The 19,312-nt window shown below is 46.3% G+C and overlaps 1 protein-coding gene across 4 annotated transcripts in view; it reads left to right on the forward strand.

The window, feature by feature from the left end:
* Positions 1-18,567: 18,567 nt before the first annotated feature.
* Positions 18,568-19,312, forward strand: part of LOC127581064 (fibroblast growth factor receptor substrate 2-like) — a 75,118-nt gene continuing 74,373 nt past the window's right edge. For 2 of the 4 annotated variants that reach the window (XM_052035128.1, XM_052035133.1), the window contains exon 1: positions 18,756-18,906. The gene's annotated coding sequence lies outside the window, so the exon portion shown is untranslated. Of the gene's footprint in view, positions 18,593-18,755; positions 18,907-19,312 lie in introns of those variants that run through there. The other 2 variants (XM_052035131.1, XM_052035130.1) reach the window with 2 other exon arrangements.

A 19,312-nucleotide genomic window follows, 5' to 3' on the forward strand; every position in this document is an offset into this window, starting at 1 on the left:
ATAGCTTTTAAATGTCTCTATTAGAGACATCTAGAAGCAGTTAGAAAGACCATCCACGAGGCTGTCCAGGGGTGGAACCTCAAAGAGTTGCAGACACAGCTCTGCACATCATGGAAACCAGCCTCCCCTCCGTGGACTCTGTCTACACTTCTCACTGCCTCAGTAAAGCAGCCAACATAATCAAAGACCCCTCCCATCCCGGACATTCTCTCTTCTCACCTCTCCCATTGGGCAGAAGATACAAAAGCCTTGAAAGCACGTATCACCAGGCTCAAGGACATCTTCTATCCCGCTGTTATAAGACTATTGAATGATAAGATGGACTCTTGACCTCCAATCTACCTTGTTCTGGCCTTGCATCTTATTGTCTGCCCACACTGCACTTTCTCTGTAACTGTAACACTTTATTCTGCATTCTGTTAAGATAAGATAAGATAAGATATCTTTATTAGTCACACGTACATCGAAAGACATAGTGAAATACATCTTTTGCATAGAGTGTTCTGGAGGCAGCCCGCAAGTGTTGCCACACTTCCGGTGCCAACATAGCATGCCCACAACTTCCTAACCCGTACGTCTTTGGAATGTGGGAGGAGACTGGAGCACCCAGAGGAAACCCACGCAGACACGGGGAGAACGTACAAACTCCTTACAGACAGCGGCCAGAATTGAACCCGGGTCGCTGGTGCTGTAATAGCGTTATGCTAACCGCCAACCTTGGTGTTCAACATGATCTGGCCCATTCTAACAATATTTTCCTAAGTTACTTCAAATCCCTCTCCTGCACTCTTGGCTGATGGGATGTAAGGTAGAACAGTGACGGTGGCTGATGTGTATTTCCATATCTTCAGGGGGCGGTGCCTCAAGAAGGCAGCATCCATCATTAAGGACCCTCACCATCCGGGACATACCCTCTTTTTGTAACGACCATTGGGGAGGAGGTACAGGAGCCTGAAGACTCACACTCAACGATTCAGGAACAGCTTTTTCCCCTTCGCTGTCAGATTTCTGAACGGACAACGAACCCAAGAACACTACCCCGTTATTCCTCTTTTGCACTATTTATTTATTTTTGTAACTTATAGAAATTTTTATGTCTTTGCACTGTACTGCTGCCTCAAAACAACAAATTTCATGACATAGGTCAGTGATAATAAACCTGATTCTGATTCTATCACACTTATTTACATTTTGACAGCAGAAGATTGCAATCAAATCCCAATCATAAAAACATATGAAACAGAAGAAGGAGTAATTGGAACAAGCCCCTGAAGCCACATTCAATATGTTCCTGGTCGAACCTTATCTTCCTCTTTCCCGCTGAATCCCTAGAGTCATTGTCATAAAGGCATAGAGCACAGAGACAGCCCTTCGGCCCATCATATCCATGCTGACCATCAAGTACCTATCTAGCTTAATCCCATTCACCAGAACTTGGTCTGTAGTTTTCCTTGCCTGGGTGATTCAAGTGCTCTTTCTGATTGTGAGAGTGTCTGCCTCTCCCACCACTCAGGTAGTGTGTTCCATATTCCAACCACCATTTGGATAAAATGATTCTCCCCTCAGATCCCCTCCAAACGTCTTACTTCTCACCTTAATTGCACTATGATTCTTAAACTTCTGCTTCTGGTTTTAGACACTTTTGTCTGAGCCCAGCGATTCCCTTCAGACCCATAGGGCAGGAGAATGTAAGAAATAGGAGCAGGAGTAGGCCATTCGTTCCTTGGGCTTGATTTAGAACACAGAACTTAGAACAGTACAGCACAGGAACAGGCCCTTCGGCCCACAATGTCTGCGCTAAACATGATGCTGAATTAAACTAAATCCCTTCTGCCTGCACACGATCAATATCCCTCCATTCCCTGCATCTTGGTGCGTCTATCTAACAGCCTCTTAAACACCACCATTGTATCTGCTTCCACCACCCCTGGCAGCCCGTTCCAGGCACCCGCCACTCTCTGTGTAAAAAACTTGCCCCGCACATCTCCTTTAAACTTGCCTCCTCTCACCTTAAATGCATGTCCTCTAATATTTGACATTTCTACCCTGGGAAAAAGACACTGATCATCTACCCTATCTATGCCTCTCATTATTTTTTAAACTCCTATCAGGTCTCCCCTCAGGCTCTGACGCTCCAGGGAAAACAACCCAAGTTTGTCCAACCTCTCCTTATAGCTCATACCCTCCAATCCAAGCAGCATTGTGGTGAAACTCTTCTGCACCTTTTCCAAAGTCTCCACATCCTTCCTGAAATGGGTGACCAGAACTGCAAGCAATACTCCAAATGTGGCCAAACCAAAGCTTTATATTATTGCAACCCTTCAATAAATCCATGGCTATCGTGACATTGACCTCAGCTCCACTCCACAACTCTCCCTCCATGTCTCCAGACTCTAGACTCCCCTGTGGACCAAAAATCTCCTGGGTCTTGAGTCTACTCAATGCTTTAGCTCGACACTCACTGGAACAAACAGGTAGAAGCACTTCCTTTACTACCACAAATTCAGATAAGGGATTAAAATGGGGCTGCTTGACCTTCCATTAGAATTGACAGCTAACAGTTCATAGCTCTGCATACCTTCAAACTTCTTGATAGCTCTTGTTCTAGGCTGCAGAGGGTTGGAGACTCAGCCAGCTCCATCACGGGCACAACCCTCCCCACCATCGAGGGCATCTTCAAGAGACGGTGCCTCAAGAAGGTGGCATCCGTCACTGAGGACCCTCGCCATCCGGGACATGCCCTCTTCTCGTTACCACCATAGGAGAGGAGGTACAGCAGCTTGAAGACCCACAGTCAATGATTCAGGAACAGCTTCTTCCCCTCCGCCATCAGATTTCTGAAAGGTCCACGAACCCATGAACACTCCCTCGTTGTTCCTTTTCTTGCACTATTTTATAATTTATAGCTTTTTATGTCTTTGCACTGTGCTGCTGCCACAAAACAAATTTCATGTCATATAAGTCAGTGATAATAAACCTGATTCTGACATTAACCATAATAACTGGCATTGTGTAATTGTGTAAAATTCCATGCTAAAATTCATACATTCTCTCACCCATTTTCATCAAGTGACACGTCACAAGTCACCTTTAGATGAAAAATATTGCAAATGAGAGGAAAAGGGTGAGATGGTCTGCTGTGGGGAATCATCGTTATGCTGCAGAGATAATTATAATTCCATCGAGGACTCAATGATGTTTAATGTTATGAAGGTTGAAACTGTGCCCGTGTGATTTCTGTAATAAATGTGGTAATGTATTCCTATTGAATCCCTGCGCCTGCTATTTTAATGAGTGTTTAATTTGTTTGCATTCTTTTTCAGATAATCTCTGGTAACAGATTGTCAAACATTATAATTCTTTTATTAATATTAAAAGATAAGTCATGTAGCAAAGCACTCAGTCCATGAAACAAATCTAAAGTAAATGGTAAATGTTTTGTGAGGGGGAGTTGATGAGAATGTGGGGAGAATAAAACGGGATTTGTGTAGGATTAATGCGGATGGGTGCCAATGGTCAGTGCAGACTAGGTGGGCTAAAGGATCTGTTTCCATGATGTGTGACTCTATGACTCTACGTTGGACGTACTCAGCAGGTCATGCAGCATCAGTAGATGTTTTGGATCAAGGGCGTGAAAAATGAGTAGATGAGCATGTTTTAAGCTGTGGAGAGGGAGGGTGAGAGAACAGAATCAGAACGTCAGCAAGACCAAGGAATTGATTGTGGACTTCAGGAAGTCGGGAGAACACACACCAGTCCTCATTGAGGGATCAGTGGTGGAAAAGGTGAGCAGCTTCCAGTTCCTGGGCATCAACAACTTGGAGGATCTATCCTGGGCCCATTGACGCAATCATGAAGAAGACATACCAGCAGCTCTACCTTGTTAGGAGTTTGAGGAGATTTGGTACATCACCAAAGACTCTTACAACTTTCTACAGATGTACGGTGGATAGCATTCTGACTGGTTGCATCACCAACTGGTATGGAGGCTCCGATGCACAGGATCACAAGAGGCTGCAGAGGGTTGTAGACTCAGCCAGCATCACAGGCACAACCCTCCCCACCATCGAGGACATCTTCAAGAGGTGGTGCCTCAAGAAGGCGGCATCCATCGCTAAGGACCCCTACCATCTGTCAATATCATCAGGGAGGAGGTACAGGAGCCTGAAGACCCACACTCAATGATTCAGCAATAGCTTCTTCCCCTCCGCCATCAAGTTTCTGAATGGTCCATGAACCCATAAATGTTCTTCCATTTTTTGCACTATTTATTTATTTTTGTAATTTATAGTAATTTTATGTCCTTGCACTGTACTGCTGCTACAAAATAACAAATTTCACATCATATAAGTCAGTGATAATAAACCTGATTCCGATTCTGTGGCATTCTCTTTAAGGCATTCCATCTTTCCTCCTGGACACTATACCCCTGTTGCAGCTAAATCTATGTTTTGTAAAGGTTCGTCATAACTTCCTCGCTCTTGTTCTCTGTGCCTCTGTTCATAAAGCCCAGGTTTTCCCAAATACTTTCTTAACCTGCCCCATCAATTTTGACAAACTATTCACATATACCAAGATCTCTCAGTTCCTGCACTACTGTTAGAATTATGCGCTTTGCTTACATTGTGAGTTAAGAAGGTAGTCACCCCTTTCTCATTTCATCTCTCCTGCCCGCCATGCCTTCTCAAAGCTTTTCTTTTGTTCTCTCTTTCCTGCCTCCCTTTCTCTGCACCTTAAGGTTTATTTCATTTCTAATTTTTCCCGTTGCTGATAAAAATCAAGTTTATTGTCATATACTCAAGTATATGTTCTGGGAAGCCTGCTCTTTGTGATTTTTATAAATGACTTGGATGAGGATGTGGAAGGGTGAGTTAGTAAGTTTGCTGATGACACGAAGGTTGGTGGTGTTGTGGATAGTGTAGAAGGTTGCTGTAGATTACAACAGGATATTGATAGAATGCAGACCTGGGCTGAGAAGTAAAATTCAACCCGGATAGTGTGAAGTGATACACTTTGGGACATTGAATTTGAAAGCAGAATACCAGGTTAATGGCAGGACTCTCAGCAGTGTGGAGGAACAGAGGGATCTTGGGGTCCACATCCATAGATCTCTTAAGGCTGCCATGCAGGTCTATAGGATTGTTAAGAAGGCATATGGTGTGTTGGCCTTCATTAGTTGGAGTATTGAGTTCAAGAGCCGCGAGGTGATGTTGCAGCTCTTTCGAACTCTGGTTAGACCACACTTGGAGTATTGTGTTCAGTTCTGGTCGCCTCATTATAGGAAGGATGTGGAAGCTGCCTAGAGAGAGGGTGCAGAGGAGATTTACCAGGATGTTGCCTGGATTGGAGAGCATGTCTTATGAGTGAGCTAGGGCTTTTCTCTTTGGAGAGAAGGAGAATGAGAGGTGACTTGATAGAGGTGTACAAGATGATAAGAAGCATAGATCGAGTGGACAGTCAGAGACTTTTTCCCAGGGCGACAATGGGTAACATGAGGGACATAATTTGAAGGTGATGGAGGAAGGTATAAGGGGGATGTCAGGGGTAAGTTCTTTACACAGAGAGTGGTGAGTGCATGGAATGCACTGCTGGCAGAGGTTGTAGGGGAGACACATTAGGGACATTTAAGAGACTCTTAGACAGACACATGAATGTGGGAGGGAAGGGTCAGATAGATCTTAAAGCAGGATAAAATGTCGGCACAACATTGTGGGCCGAAGGGCCTGTACTGTGCTGTAGTGTTCTATGTTCTATGATTGTTACAGAGGTTGACTACAACAGGGCACTCTGCCCAACTAATCCGTGCAGGGGTTTGTGTTCCACTTGAGCATCTCCTCATCTTCCATTATCTGGCTGATTGGTTTACCCTCTTTGCCTTTATTTGCTTATCCAACCTCCCCTGAAATGCACCGACAGTGTTCACCTCAACTACTGCCTGTGGAAAATGAATCCACACGTGGCTTAACAAGGGGATAGAGGGCTTTTTTCACAGACACTCCACCTCAGGTTCTTACTTGTTATAGGGCTGTGGGTCTCAGCACTAAAACACAGGCTGTTGCACCAGGGAGAGACTAAAACACTAAAGTGAATAAATCTTGAACTTTTCAGTTGATTTGAATTTATTAACATTTTACTGACATTCATTTTACATGGACAGCTTCCATAATAAAGAATGCAAGGGAATATTTGTGCATGGAAATTTTGTTCTTTTCGCTACTGTCTTTATCCAGGGTTTAACGGATACAGGCCACAAGAGAAAAACCTTGCATTTCTATAGTGCCTTTCACAAACTCAGGGCAACCCAAAATGCTTCACAGCCAATGAGGTTCTTCTGAAGTGTAGTCATCTGGGAGCTGACTTGCATACAGAAGGCAGAAGCGTGATGTCAACCATATTAATATTTTCAGAAATGGGGGATAAATGTATGACTCCATGACATGCACATGATGATTAGCATGGCCTCGATGGACTGAGGGGCCTTTTCCTGTGTCGTATGACTCTATGGTTCTAATGAAAGAAGACTTACAAAATCCTTGAAGTGTATTGGCATTGGTTTATTGTACTAAGGTACAGTAAACAGCTCTTGTGTGTGTGCCATCCAGACAGATCATTCCATACAAAAGTACACCGAGGTAGTTAAAAGGAAAAACAGAATGCAGAATATAGTGTTGCAGTTACAGAGAAAGTGCAGTGCAGGTAGACAAATAAAGTGCAAGGGCCACGATGAGGTAGATTGGGAGATCAAGAGTTCACCTTTTAGTGTATAAGAGGCTGGTAGCAGTGGGGTAGAAGCTGTCCTTGAGCCTGGTGGTATGTGTTTTCAAGCTTTTGTTCCTTTTGCCTGAAGGGACAGGGGAGAAGTGAGATTGATTGGGGTGGGAGGGGTCTTTGATTATGTCGGCTGCTTTCCCGAGGCAGCGGGAAGTATAGGCGGAGTCCACGGAGGAAAGGCTGGTTTCCATGATGCGCTGGGCTGTGTCCACAACTTTCTACAATTTCTTATGGTCCTGGGCAGAGCAGTTGCCGTACCAAGCTGCAATGCATCCGGATAGGATGCTTTCTATGGTGCATCTGTAAAAATTGGTGAGGGTCATCAGTGACATTCCAAATTAATTCCCCCAGAAACAGGCCCTTCGGCCCACCAAGTACATGCCGGCCTTTTTGCCATTCTACACTAATCCCATTTGCCCGCTTTAGGACTGGATATAGTGGACGTGGAGAGGATGTTTCCATTCGTGGGAGAGTCTAGGATCCGAGGGCACAGCTTCAGAATAAAGGGGCATCCCTTTAGAACTGAGATGAGGAGGAATTTCTTCAGCCAGAGGGTGGTGAATCTGTGGAATTCATTGCCACAGAGGGCGGTGGAGGCCAAGGCATTGGGTGCATTTAAGGCAGAGATTGATAGGTTCTTAATTGGTATGGGGGTTAAGGGTTATGGGGAGAAGGCTGGAGAGCGGGGTTAAAAAAATCAGCCACGATTGAATGGCGGAGCAGACTTGATGGGCCGAATGGCCTAATTCTGGTCCTATATTTTATAGTCTTATGGTATCAGAATAAGGGCGAGGCCATCGAGGACAGAGATGAGGAGAAATGTCTTCACTCATTAGGACTACATCCCTCTGTGCCTTGCCTATTTAACTGCCTGTCTAAATACCTCTTGAACATAGTAATTGTATCTCATTCCATTGCCTCCTCTGGCAGTGCGTTCCGGATATCAGGCACATCTGCACTAATCCTCAGCCTTTCCTATTTTTCCTCTCATGTGCCTGTATTCTCTGTCCCATCGATTTTCCTGCCACCCACAACAATTGGGATAATTTCCGGTCACCAATTGACCTACCAACCAGTTTCACCTTCTCTCTCATACACATGCAGCCAGCATAATCAAAGACCCCACCCACCTGGGTCATTCTCTCTTCTCTCCTCTCCCATCAGGTTCAAGTACCACCAGGCTCAAGGACAGCTTCTATCCCACTGGGATAAGACTATTGAAAGGTTCCCTTATATGATGAGATGGACCATGACCTCACGATCTACCTTGTTGTGACCTTGCACCTTATTGTCTTCCTGTAATGCACTTCCCTGTAACTGTGACACTTTATACTGTTATTGTTTTTACCTGTACTACCTCAATGAACTCTGTACTAACTCAATGTAACTGCACTGTGTAATGAATTGACCTGTACGAACGGTATGCAAGACAAGTTTTTCACTGTACCGCGGTACAAGTGACAATAATAAACCAATACCAATACCAGCCTGTCCTTAAATGAATTTAGACTCAATCAGTCCCCGTTGGACTGAGATCTTTATTATCACTGTTCTTTATGTAGAGGGATTCCTTCTGAATTCTTGTTTTCTTGCATACTCGTATATTAATGGCATGTTGTATTTTCCCTGCTTGGGGAAACAGTCTCTCTCTGTGAACATCCACAATTGATTTTACCAGTAGTTCACACAACTTGAATTCTCTTACCAAGACTGCCATCTCCTGGTCATGGGACATATAACTGGACTGAGCAGAGTGGATATGTCTGCAAGGCTGACCAGCCTTCAACGCAAAAGGCTGAATGTCTTTTGGTGATTTAGCTAAAGAAGTATCTGGCACAGGCCTTCAATATTTTACCTTTACCAATACTATTCTACCAGCAGCACAGTGATCCCATGCAGAAGTCTAAACCAAGATCCAGAGACGTCAGGAGTAAAAATAAACTGCAGATGCTAGAAATCTGAGATAAAAACAGAAAATATTGGAAACACTCATTGGGTCAAGCAGCATCTGTGGAAAGAGAAGCAAAAGTTAATCCAGAGTCATGAGTTCTGATCTCACCACAGCAACTGGGGATTATAATTAATTTAAAAAGCTAGTAGCAACTGAGCGTGAAGGTTGGTAAATTGGTAAATGGGCTTATTATTGTCACATGTACCGAGGTACAGTGAAAAACTTGTTTTGCATGCCGTCCATGCAGATCATTTCATTACAACAGTGCATTGAGGTAGTACAAGGGAAAACAATAACAGAATGCAGAATATAGTGTTACAGTTACAGAGAAAGCGCAGTGCAGGCAGACAATAAGGTGCAAGGTCACAACAAGGTAGATCGTGAGGTCAGAGTCCATCTCATCGTATAAGGGAACCGTTCAATAGTCTTATCACAGTGGGATAGAAGCTGTCCTTAGGTTTGGTGGTACGTGACCTCAGGCTCCTGTATCTTCTACCTGATGGAAGAGGAGAGAAGAGAGAATGACCCGGGTGGGTGGGGTTTTTGATCGTGTTGGCTGCTTGACCAAGGCAGCCAGAGGTAAAGACAGAGTCCAAGGAGGGGAGGCTGGTGTCCGTGATGCGCTGGACTGTGTCCACAACTCTCTGCAGTTTCTTGCGGTCCTGGGCAGAGCAGTTGCCGTACTAAGCCGTGATGCATCCAGATAGGATGCTTCTATGGTGCATTGATAAAAGTTGGTGAGAGTCAAAGGGGACAAACCAAATTTCTTTATCGTCCTGAGGAAGTAAAGGCGCTGGTGAGCTTTCATGGCTGTGGCATCCACGTGATTTGACCAGGACAGGCTGTTGGTGATGTATCTGTATCTGTGCCCCTCATGATGTTATAAACTATAAGGTCACCCCTCAATCTCCAACGCTCCAGGGAAAAAGTTCCCAGCCTCACCTTTTACTCCAATGGAAGATCATCAGGGCGGAGTGTTAACTCATTTTTCTGTCTCTACGGATGCTGACTGACTGTGGGCAGGCACGGTAGTGTAGCAGTTAGCGTTACGCTATTACAGCGCCAGTGACCCAGGTTCAATTCTGGCCACTGTCTGTAATGAGTTTGTACGTTCTCCCCGTGTCTGCGTGGGTTTCCTCTGCGTGGTCCGGTTTCCTCCCACATTCCAAAGATGTACGGGTTAGGAAGTTGTGGGCACGCTATGTTGGCACCGGAAACGTGGCAACCCTTGCGGGCTGCCCCCAGAACACTCTACGCAAAAGATGCATTTCGCTGTGTGTTTCGATGTACATGTGACTAATAAAGAATCTTTATCTTATCTTATCTCAGTGACTGCTGGAATTCCCAGAATTCTCTTTTACTTTGGGTTTCCAGGAATAGTTCTGTATTTCAGTGTCCAGTTTCCCCCTCATTTCATAAGATGCCATTATCAACCCTTTGCAGTCAATACCAATCTGTGTAAGCCACTTCCTCTTGGTCTACACCCCTGTCACAGACATTCCCTTTGTTCTGTCCATCTCTCCTGCTTCCCTGCAATCTTAAACAGGCCTCTTTGTTAATCTGTCCCAACTCTAACGAAAGGTCAGTGACATGAAACATTAATGCTTTTACTCTCCACAGATGCTGCCTGACTATTTCCAGCAATCTCTGTTCTTTCAGATTTCATTTGCAGCTGCTTGTCTTTAAAGAAAAGTGATATACGCTGTCTGCTGCATACTTGAAGTGGATATGCTATCTTCATTCGATGAAAATAAAATAAAAACTGCAGATGCTGGAAATCTGAACTAAAACAGAAAATGGAGACACAAGAGACTGCAGATGCTGGAATCTGGAGCAAAAAACAAACAGCTGGAGGAACTCAGCAGGTCAGGCGGCAGTGTCTGTGAAAGGAAATGGATAGTTGACATTTCGGGTCAAGAACCTGCATCAAGTCCTGATCAAGGGTCTCAACCCGAATGCTAACTGTCCATTTCCCTTCCCTCTACTTCCTCAAGAGGCTAAAGAAATTTGGTTTGTCCCCTTTGACTCTCACCAACTTTTACCAATGCACCATAGAAAGCATCCTATCTGGATGTATCACGGCTTGGTACGGAAACTACTCTGCCCAGGACCGCAAGAAACTGCAGAGTTGTGGACACAGCCCAGCGCATTACGGACACCAGCCTCCCCTCCTTGGACTCTGTCTTTACCTCTCGTTGTCTTGGCGAAGCAGCCAGCATAATCAAAGACCCCACCCACCCAGGACATTCTCTCTTCTCTCCTCTTCCACCAGGGAGAAGATACAGGAGCCTGAGGGCACGTACCACCAGACTTAAGGACAGCTTCTATCCCACTGTGATAAGACTATTGAACTGTTCCCTTGTACAATGAGATGGACTATGACTTCATGATCTACCTTGTTGTGACCTTGCACCTTATTGCACGGCACTTTCTCTGTAGTTGTGACACCTTACTCTGTACTGTTTTTGTTTTTACCCGTACTACATCAATGCACTCTGTACTAACTCAATGTAACTGCACTGTGTAATGAATTAACCTGTACGATCGGTTTGCAAGACAAGTTTTTCACTGTACCTTGGTACAAGTGACAATAATAAACCAATACCAATACCAATATCAATACCAAGATGCTGCCTGACCTGCTGAGTTCCTCCAGCTGTTTGTTTTTTAACATAAAAACAGAAAATGCTGGAAACACTCAGGAGGTCAGGCAGCGTCTATGGAGAGAGAAACCACAGTTAATGTTTCAAGTCCAAGACTTTGTTCTCTTTCTACAGTTGCTGCCTGACCTGCTAAATGTTTCCAGTATTTTCTGTTTTTATTGCAATCTTCAAATGCAAAGGGACAGTACACAGCTAATGGCAGGACCCTTAACAGTGTTGATGTACAGGGGGATCTTGGGGTCCAAGTCCGTAGCTCCCTGAAGGTGGATGCATAGGTTGATAGGGTGGTAAAGAAGGCGTATGGCATGCTTGCCTTTATTAGTTCAGGCACTGAGTTTAAGAGTCTGGACGTTATGTTGCAGCTTTATATAATTCTGGTAAGGCCACATTTGGAGTATTGCATTCAGTTCTGGTCGCCCCATTACAGGAAGGATGTAGAGACTTTGGAGAGGGTTTACCAGGATGCTGTCTGGATTAGAGGGCATGTGCTATAAAGAGAGGTTGGACAAACTTAAATTGTTTTCTCTGGAGCGGCAGAGGCTGAGGGGAGACCTGATAGAGGTTTATAAGATTATGAGAGGCATAGATAGGGTAAACAGCCGGTATCTTCTTCCCAGGGTTGAAATGTCTAATACTAGAGGGTATGCATTTAAGGTGAGAGGGGGAAAGTTCAAAGGGGAGGTGTGGGGCAAGTTTTTGTTTTACACAGAGAGTGGTGGGTGCCTGGAATGCGCTGCCAGGGGTGGTGGTGGAGGCAAATATGATAGAGCGCTTTAAGAGGCTCTTAGACAGGCACATGACTGTGCAGAGGATGGAGGGATATGGACATTGTGCAGGCAGAAGGGATTAGTTTAGCTAGGTGTTTAATTAGTTTGACACAACATTGTGGGCCAAAAGGCCTGTTCCTGTGCTGTACTGTTCTGTGTTCACTTCTCACTTACAATCACTACCCTCTGTTGCTCTCGGAGTGGTAGCAGTGACCCACTGGTCATTTCTGTCAAAAGATTGTGGATTCAAATCTCCCTTCAGAGACTCAAGCACAGAAACCTTAGCTGAAACGAAGGAGTGTTGTAATGCTGAATGCTGTCCTCTTTTAGATGAGACGTTAAACACAGGACCTGTCTGTTCTCTTGAGTGGATATTAAAGTTCCCATGGCCCAGTTTTGAAGAAGCACATGGGTTACACAAGACCAAAATAAAATCGGAAAATATTCAGCTGGTCATAAAATATAGGAGCAGAATTAGGCCATTCAGCCCATCTAGACTGCTCTGCCATTTTTTCAACCCCATTCGCCTGTCTTCTCCCTGTAATCCTTAACCCCCTCACCAATGACAAACCTATTGATCTCTGCCTTAAATACACCTGGTCAGGCTGCAACTGTGGGAAGAGAAACAGAGTTAACATCTCAGGTCGAATACCCTTCGTCAAAACTGGGAGGGAGGAAAAAGTATCTGCAGGGATGGAGGGGAAGGGGGGAATGTCTTTGATAGGGTAGAATTGGGGTGACCATGTGGGTAAACTGTAAATTAGGTTATCTGGTCAATGAGTGAACAGGAGCAGTTTGAGAGGGAAAACATCGACAGAGGAATGTAGGGATTGGGAAATGCGGAGCCAGAAGACAGGCCTGTCTTGTCATCCACTCCCAGAGGGGGAAAAATACAAACAAACGAGCCATTATGGTGACCAGTGGTGTTCCGCAGGGATCTGTTCTGGGACCCCTGCTCTTTGTGATTTTTATAAATGACTTGGATGAGGATGTGGAAGGGTGGGTAAGTAAGTTTGCAGATGACACAAAGGTTGGTGGTGTTGTGGGTAGTGTAGAAGGTTGCTGTAGGTTACAACAGGACATTGATAGGATGCAGACCTGGGCTGAGAAGTGGCAGATGGAGTTCAACCCGGAAAAGCGAGAAGTGATACATTTGAAGGCAGAATACAAGGTTAATAGCAGGGCTCTTAGCAGTGTGGAGGAACAGAAGGATCTTGGGGTCTACGTCCATAGATCCCTCAAGGTTGCAGCGCAGGTCGATAGAGTTGCTTAGAAGGCATATGGTGTGTTGGCCTTCATTAGTCGGGGTATTGAGTTCAAGAGCCGCGAGGTGATGTTGCAGCTCTATAGTACTCTGGTCAGACCACACTTGGAGTATTGTGTTCAGTTCTGGTCACCTCATTATAGGAGGGATGTGGAAGCTTTAGAGAAGGTGCAGAGGAGGTTTACCAGGATGTTGCCTGGATTGGAGACCATGTCTTATGAGGATAGGTTGAGTGAGCTAGGGCTTTTCTCTTTGGAGAGAAGGAGGATGAGAGGTGACTTGATAGAAGTGTACAAGATGATAAGAGGCATAGTTCGAGTGGACAGTCAGAGACTTTTTCCCAGGGCGACAATGGCTAACCCGAGGGGACATAATTTTAAGGTGATTGGAGGGAGGTATAAGGGGGATGTCAGAGGTAAGTTTTTAAACAGAGAGTGGTGGGTGCGTGGAAGGCACTGCTGGCAGAGGTTGTGGGGGCAGATACATTAGGGACATTTAAGAGATTCTTAGATAGAGAAATAGGGGGCTATGTGGGAGGGAAGGGTTAGATAGATCTTAGAGCAGGATGAAATGTTAGCACAACATCGTGGGCCAAAGGGCCTTTACTGTGCTGTAATGTTCTACGTTCATTATCACAGAGACACAAGAGATTCTGCAGATGCTGGAATCTGGAGCAACGGACACAAAATGCTGGAGGACCTCAGCAGGTCAGGCAGCATCTATGGAGGGAAATGAACAGTCGACGTTTCGGGTCAAGACCCTTCATCAGGACTGGAAAGGAAGAGGGCAGAAACCAGAATGAAAGGGTGGGGGGGAGGGGGAGGAGCACAGGCTAGCAGGTGATAGGTGAGTCCAGGTGAGGGGGGAAGGTAGATGGGTGGGGGAGGGGGGTGAAAGGGAGTGATGCAAGAAGCTGGGAGGTGATATCGCTGACTTTCTCTTATACAGGACCAATTCCTCAAACACCATCACTAAAAATCTGATCAGATTGTTGCAATTTCTAATCAGGCAATTTAATGCACAGGAACGTAAGAAGCTGCAGAGAGTAGCCCAATACATCACGGGCACATCCCTCCCCACCATCCGGGCCGTGCCATCTTCTCACAGCTACCATCGGTTAGGAGGTACAGAAGCCTGAAGTCCCACACCACCAGGTTCAGGAACAGCTACTTCCCTTCAACCATTCAGTTCTTGAACCAACCGGCACAACACTAATCACCACAGTTTAGCAACACTGTGACCACTTTGCACCAAAATGGACATTTTTTGTTCTAATTGTGTTCTTTCTTGTAAAAATTGTGTATAATTTATGTTTTTCTTGTGAATGCTGCTTATCTGATGCTATGTGCCCGTGATGCTGCTGCAAGTAAGTTTTTCACTGCACCTGTGCACACATGGACTTATGCATAAACTCGATTTTGACTTTGCTCAGGAGCTTGCAGTGCTCGAATTGCCTGCTATACTTTTCTTTCACCCTCGACCTCAGAAATGATCACATGGGCTGCAAAGTGATTTGACACATATATATATATATATATATATATATATATATATATATATATATATACACACACATACAGACATACACACAATGACTGTGCAGAGGATGGAGGGATATGGACATTGTGCAGGCAGAAGGGATTAGTTTAGCTAGGTGTTTAATTAGTTTGACACAACATTGTGGGCCAAAAGGCCTGTTCCTGTGCTGTACTGTTCTGTGTTCACTTCTCACTTACAATCACTACCCTCTGTTGCTCTCGGAGTGGTAGCAGTGACCCACTGGTCATTTCTGTCAAAAGATTGTGGATTCAAATCTCCCTTCAGAGACTCAAGCACAGAAACCTTAGCTGAAACGAAGGAGTGTTGTAATGCTGAATGCTGTCCTCTTTTAGATGAGACGTTAAACACAGGACCTGTCTGTTCTCTTGAGTGGATATTAAAGTTCCCATGGCCCAGTTTTGAAGAAGCACATGGGTTACACAAGACCAAAATAAAATCGGAAAATATTCAGCTGGTCATAAAATATAGGAGCAGAATTAGGCCATTCAGCCCATCTAGACTGCTCTGCCATTTTTTCAACCCCATTCGCCTGTCTTCTCCCTGTAATCCTTAACCCCCTCACCAATGACAAACCTATTGATCTCTGCCTTAAATACACCTGGTCAGGCTGCAACTGTGGGAAGAGAAACAGAGTTAACATCTCAGGTCGAATACCCTTCGTCAAAACTGGGAGGGAGGCAAAAGTATCTGCAGGGATGGAGGGGAAGGGGGGAATGTCTTTGATAGGGTAGAATTGGGGTGACCATGTGGGTAAACTGTAAATTAGGTTATCTGGTCAATGAGTGAACAGGAGCAGTTTGAGAGGGAAAACATCGACAGAGGAATGTAGGGATTGGGAAATGCGGAGCCAGAAGACAGGCCTGTCTTGTCATCCACTCCCAGAGGGGGAAAAATACAAACAAACGAGCCATTATGGTGACCAGTGGTGTTCCGCAGGGATCTGTTCTGGGACCCCTGCTCTTTGTGATTTTTATAAATGACTTGGATGAGGATGTGGAAGGGTGGGTAAGTAAGTTTGCAGATGACACAAAGGTTGGTGGTGTTGTGGGTAGTGTAGAAGGTTGCTGTAGGTTACAACAGGACATTGATAGGATGCAGACCTGGGCTGAGAAGTGGCAGATGGAGTTCAACCCGGAAAAGCGAGAAGTGATACATTTGAAGGCAGAATACAAGGTTAATAGCAGGGCTCTTAGCAGTGTGGAGGAACAGAAGGATCTTGGGGTCTACGTCCATAGATCCCTCAAGGTTGCAGCGCAGGTCGATAGAGTTGCTTAGAAGGCATATGGTGTGTTGGCCTTCATTAGTCGGGGTATTGAGTTCAAGAGCCGCGAGGTGATGTTGCAGCTCTATAGTACTCTGGTCAGACCACACTTGGAGTATTGTGTTCAGTTCTGGTCACCTCATTATAGGAGGGATGTGGAAGCTTTAGAGAAGGTGCAGAGGAGGTTTACCAGGATGTTGCCTGGATTGGAGACCATGTCTTATGAGGATAGGTTGAGTGAGCTAGGGCTTTTCTCTTTGGAGAGAAGGAGGATGAGAGGTGACTTGATAGAAGTGTACAAGATGATAAGAGGCATAGTTCGAGTGGACAGTCAGAGACTTTTTCCCAGGGCGACAATGGCTAACCCGAGGGGACATAATTTTAAGGTGATTGGAGGGAGGTATAAGGGGGATGTCAGAGGTAAGTTTTTAAACAGAGAGTGGTGGGTGCGTGGAAGGCACTGCTGGCAGAGGTTGTGGGGGCAGATACATTAGGGACATTTAAGAGATTCTTAGATAGAGAAATAGGGGGCTATGTGGGAGGGAAGGGTTAGATAGATCTTAGAGCAGGATGAAATGTTAGCACAACATCGTGGGCCAAAGGGCCTTTACTGTGCTGTAATGTTCTACGTTCATTATCACAGAGACACAAGAGATTCTGCAGATGCTGGAATCTGGAGCAACGGACACAAAATGCTGGAGGACCTCAGCAGGTCAGGCAGCATCTATGGAGGGAAATGAACAGTCGACGTTTCGGGTCAAGACCCTTCATCAGGACTGGAAAGGAAGAGGGCAGAAACCAGAATGAAAGGGTGGGGGGAGGGGGAGGAGCACAGGCTAGCAGGTGATAGGTGAGTCCAGGTGAGGGGGGAAGGTAGATGGGTGGGGGAGGGGGGTGAAAGGGAGTGATGCAAGAAGCTGGGAGGTGATATCGCTGACTTTCTCTTATACAGGACCAATTCCTCAAACACCATCACTAAAAATCTGATCAGATTGTTGCAATTTCTAATCAGGCAATTTAATGCACAGGAACGTAAGAAGCTGCAGAGAGTAGCCCAATACATCACGGGCACATCCCTCCCCACCATCCGGGCCGTGCCATCTTCTCACAGCTACCATCGGTTAGGAGGTACAGAAGCCTGAAGTCCCACACCACCAGGTTCAGGAACAGCTACTTCCCTTCAACCATTCAGTTCTTGAACCAACCGGCACAACACTAATCACCACAGTTTAGCAACACTGTGACCACTTTGCACCAAAATGGACATTTTTTGTTCTAATTGTGTTCTTTCTTGTAAAAATTGTGTATAATTTATGTTTTTCTTGTGAATGCTGCTTATCTGATGCTATGTGCCCGTGATGCTGCTGCAAGTAAGTTTTTCACTGCACCTGTGCACACATGGACTTATGCATAAACTCGATTTTGACTTTGCTCAGGAGCTTGCAGTGCTCGAATTGCCTGCTATACTTTTCTTTCACCCTCGACCTCAGAAATGATCACATGGGCTGCAAAGTGATTTGACACATATATATATATATATATATATATATATATATACACACACATACAGACATACACACAATGCATATATACACATACATATGTACACACACATATATACATACATAGATGTACACACAGACACATACATACATTGACGTACACAGACACACACACATACACATATATACACATACATACGTACACATACATACATTGATGTACACACAGACACAAACACATATACACATACATACGTACACATACACATTGACGTACACAGACACATACATACATTGACGTACACAGACACACACATACACATATATATACATACGTACACATACATACATTGATGTGCACATACACATACATACACATACATACGTACACATACATACATTGATGTACACACAGACACAAACACATATACACATACATACGTACACATACACATTGACGTACACAGACATACATACATTGACGTACACAGACACACACATACACATATATATACATACGTACACATACATACATTGATGTGCACACAGACACAGACACACATATATGTAAATCCAGATCTCTCGCTTTTAAACAAGCGGGAATTTGAAAAGAAATCCTAAAGTAGAACAAAAAAAAAACAAAATTGCAGTCGCTGGAAATCTGCAGACCTGAGGATGGTCACCTCAGGACCCGAACCACTGGCTGTCCGCCCCTCTCCACAGACGCTGTCCGACCCGCTGAGTATCCCCAGTAATTTCTGCCTTGATTTGCAAAGGAAGCTCCAGGACAGTCCGGCTCTGAGTGCCTGAGCCCGGGCAGGAAGGTTGGCGGCCGCTCGGTGCCTGCAGACAGGTGAGGGACACGCCAGCGATCCGGGGCGGCCGGAGGACCGGCTGCGGCGCACTGCACCCCCCCCATCTTGCCGCACGGCGCGGCTCGTTGGCGCCAGGCGCCCTCTGACCTCCTGCGGGAGATGTCAGTTGAGGCCTGTGCGGGAGCGGGTCGAGGCTTCAGCCTGAGGCGGGCGGCGGGCTCCCGGCTCCCGGCTCCCGGCTCCGCTCCACGGGGAGGGGCGGAGGGGGGGGGGGCGGCGATGACACAGAACCCGGCGGCCACTGAGGCGGCGGCGGCGGCGGTGGGAGGAGGAGCGGCGGAGCGGGGGTGAGGTAACGGCGGCGGCAAAACACCCCCCCCCCCCCCCCCCCCCCCCCCGGCACCGGGATCGGACCCCCCCCCCCGGCACCGGGATCGGACCCCCCCCCGGATCCCCCCCGCCCCCCCCACCCCCGGGCATCGGACCCCCGCCCCCCCCACCCCCGGGACCGGGATCGGACCCCCCCCGGATCCCCCCCACCCCCGGGCATCGGACCCCCCCCCCGAATCCCCCCCGCCCCCCCCCCCCCCCCCCCACCCCCGGCACCGGGATCGGACCCCCCCCCCCCCGGATCCCCCCCACCCCGGGCATCGGACCCCCGCCCCCCCCCACCCACGGCACCGGGATCGGACCCCCCCCTCCCCGGATCCCCCCCGCCCCCCCCACCCCCGGGCATCGGACCTCCCCCCGGATCCCCC

This window comes from Pristis pectinata, chromosome 20 (genome assembly GCF_009764475.1).
Source record: "Pristis pectinata isolate sPriPec2 chromosome 20, sPriPec2.1.pri, whole genome shotgun sequence".
Classification (NCBI taxonomy): Eukaryota; Metazoa; Chordata; class Chondrichthyes; order Rhinopristiformes; family Pristidae; genus Pristis; species Pristis pectinata.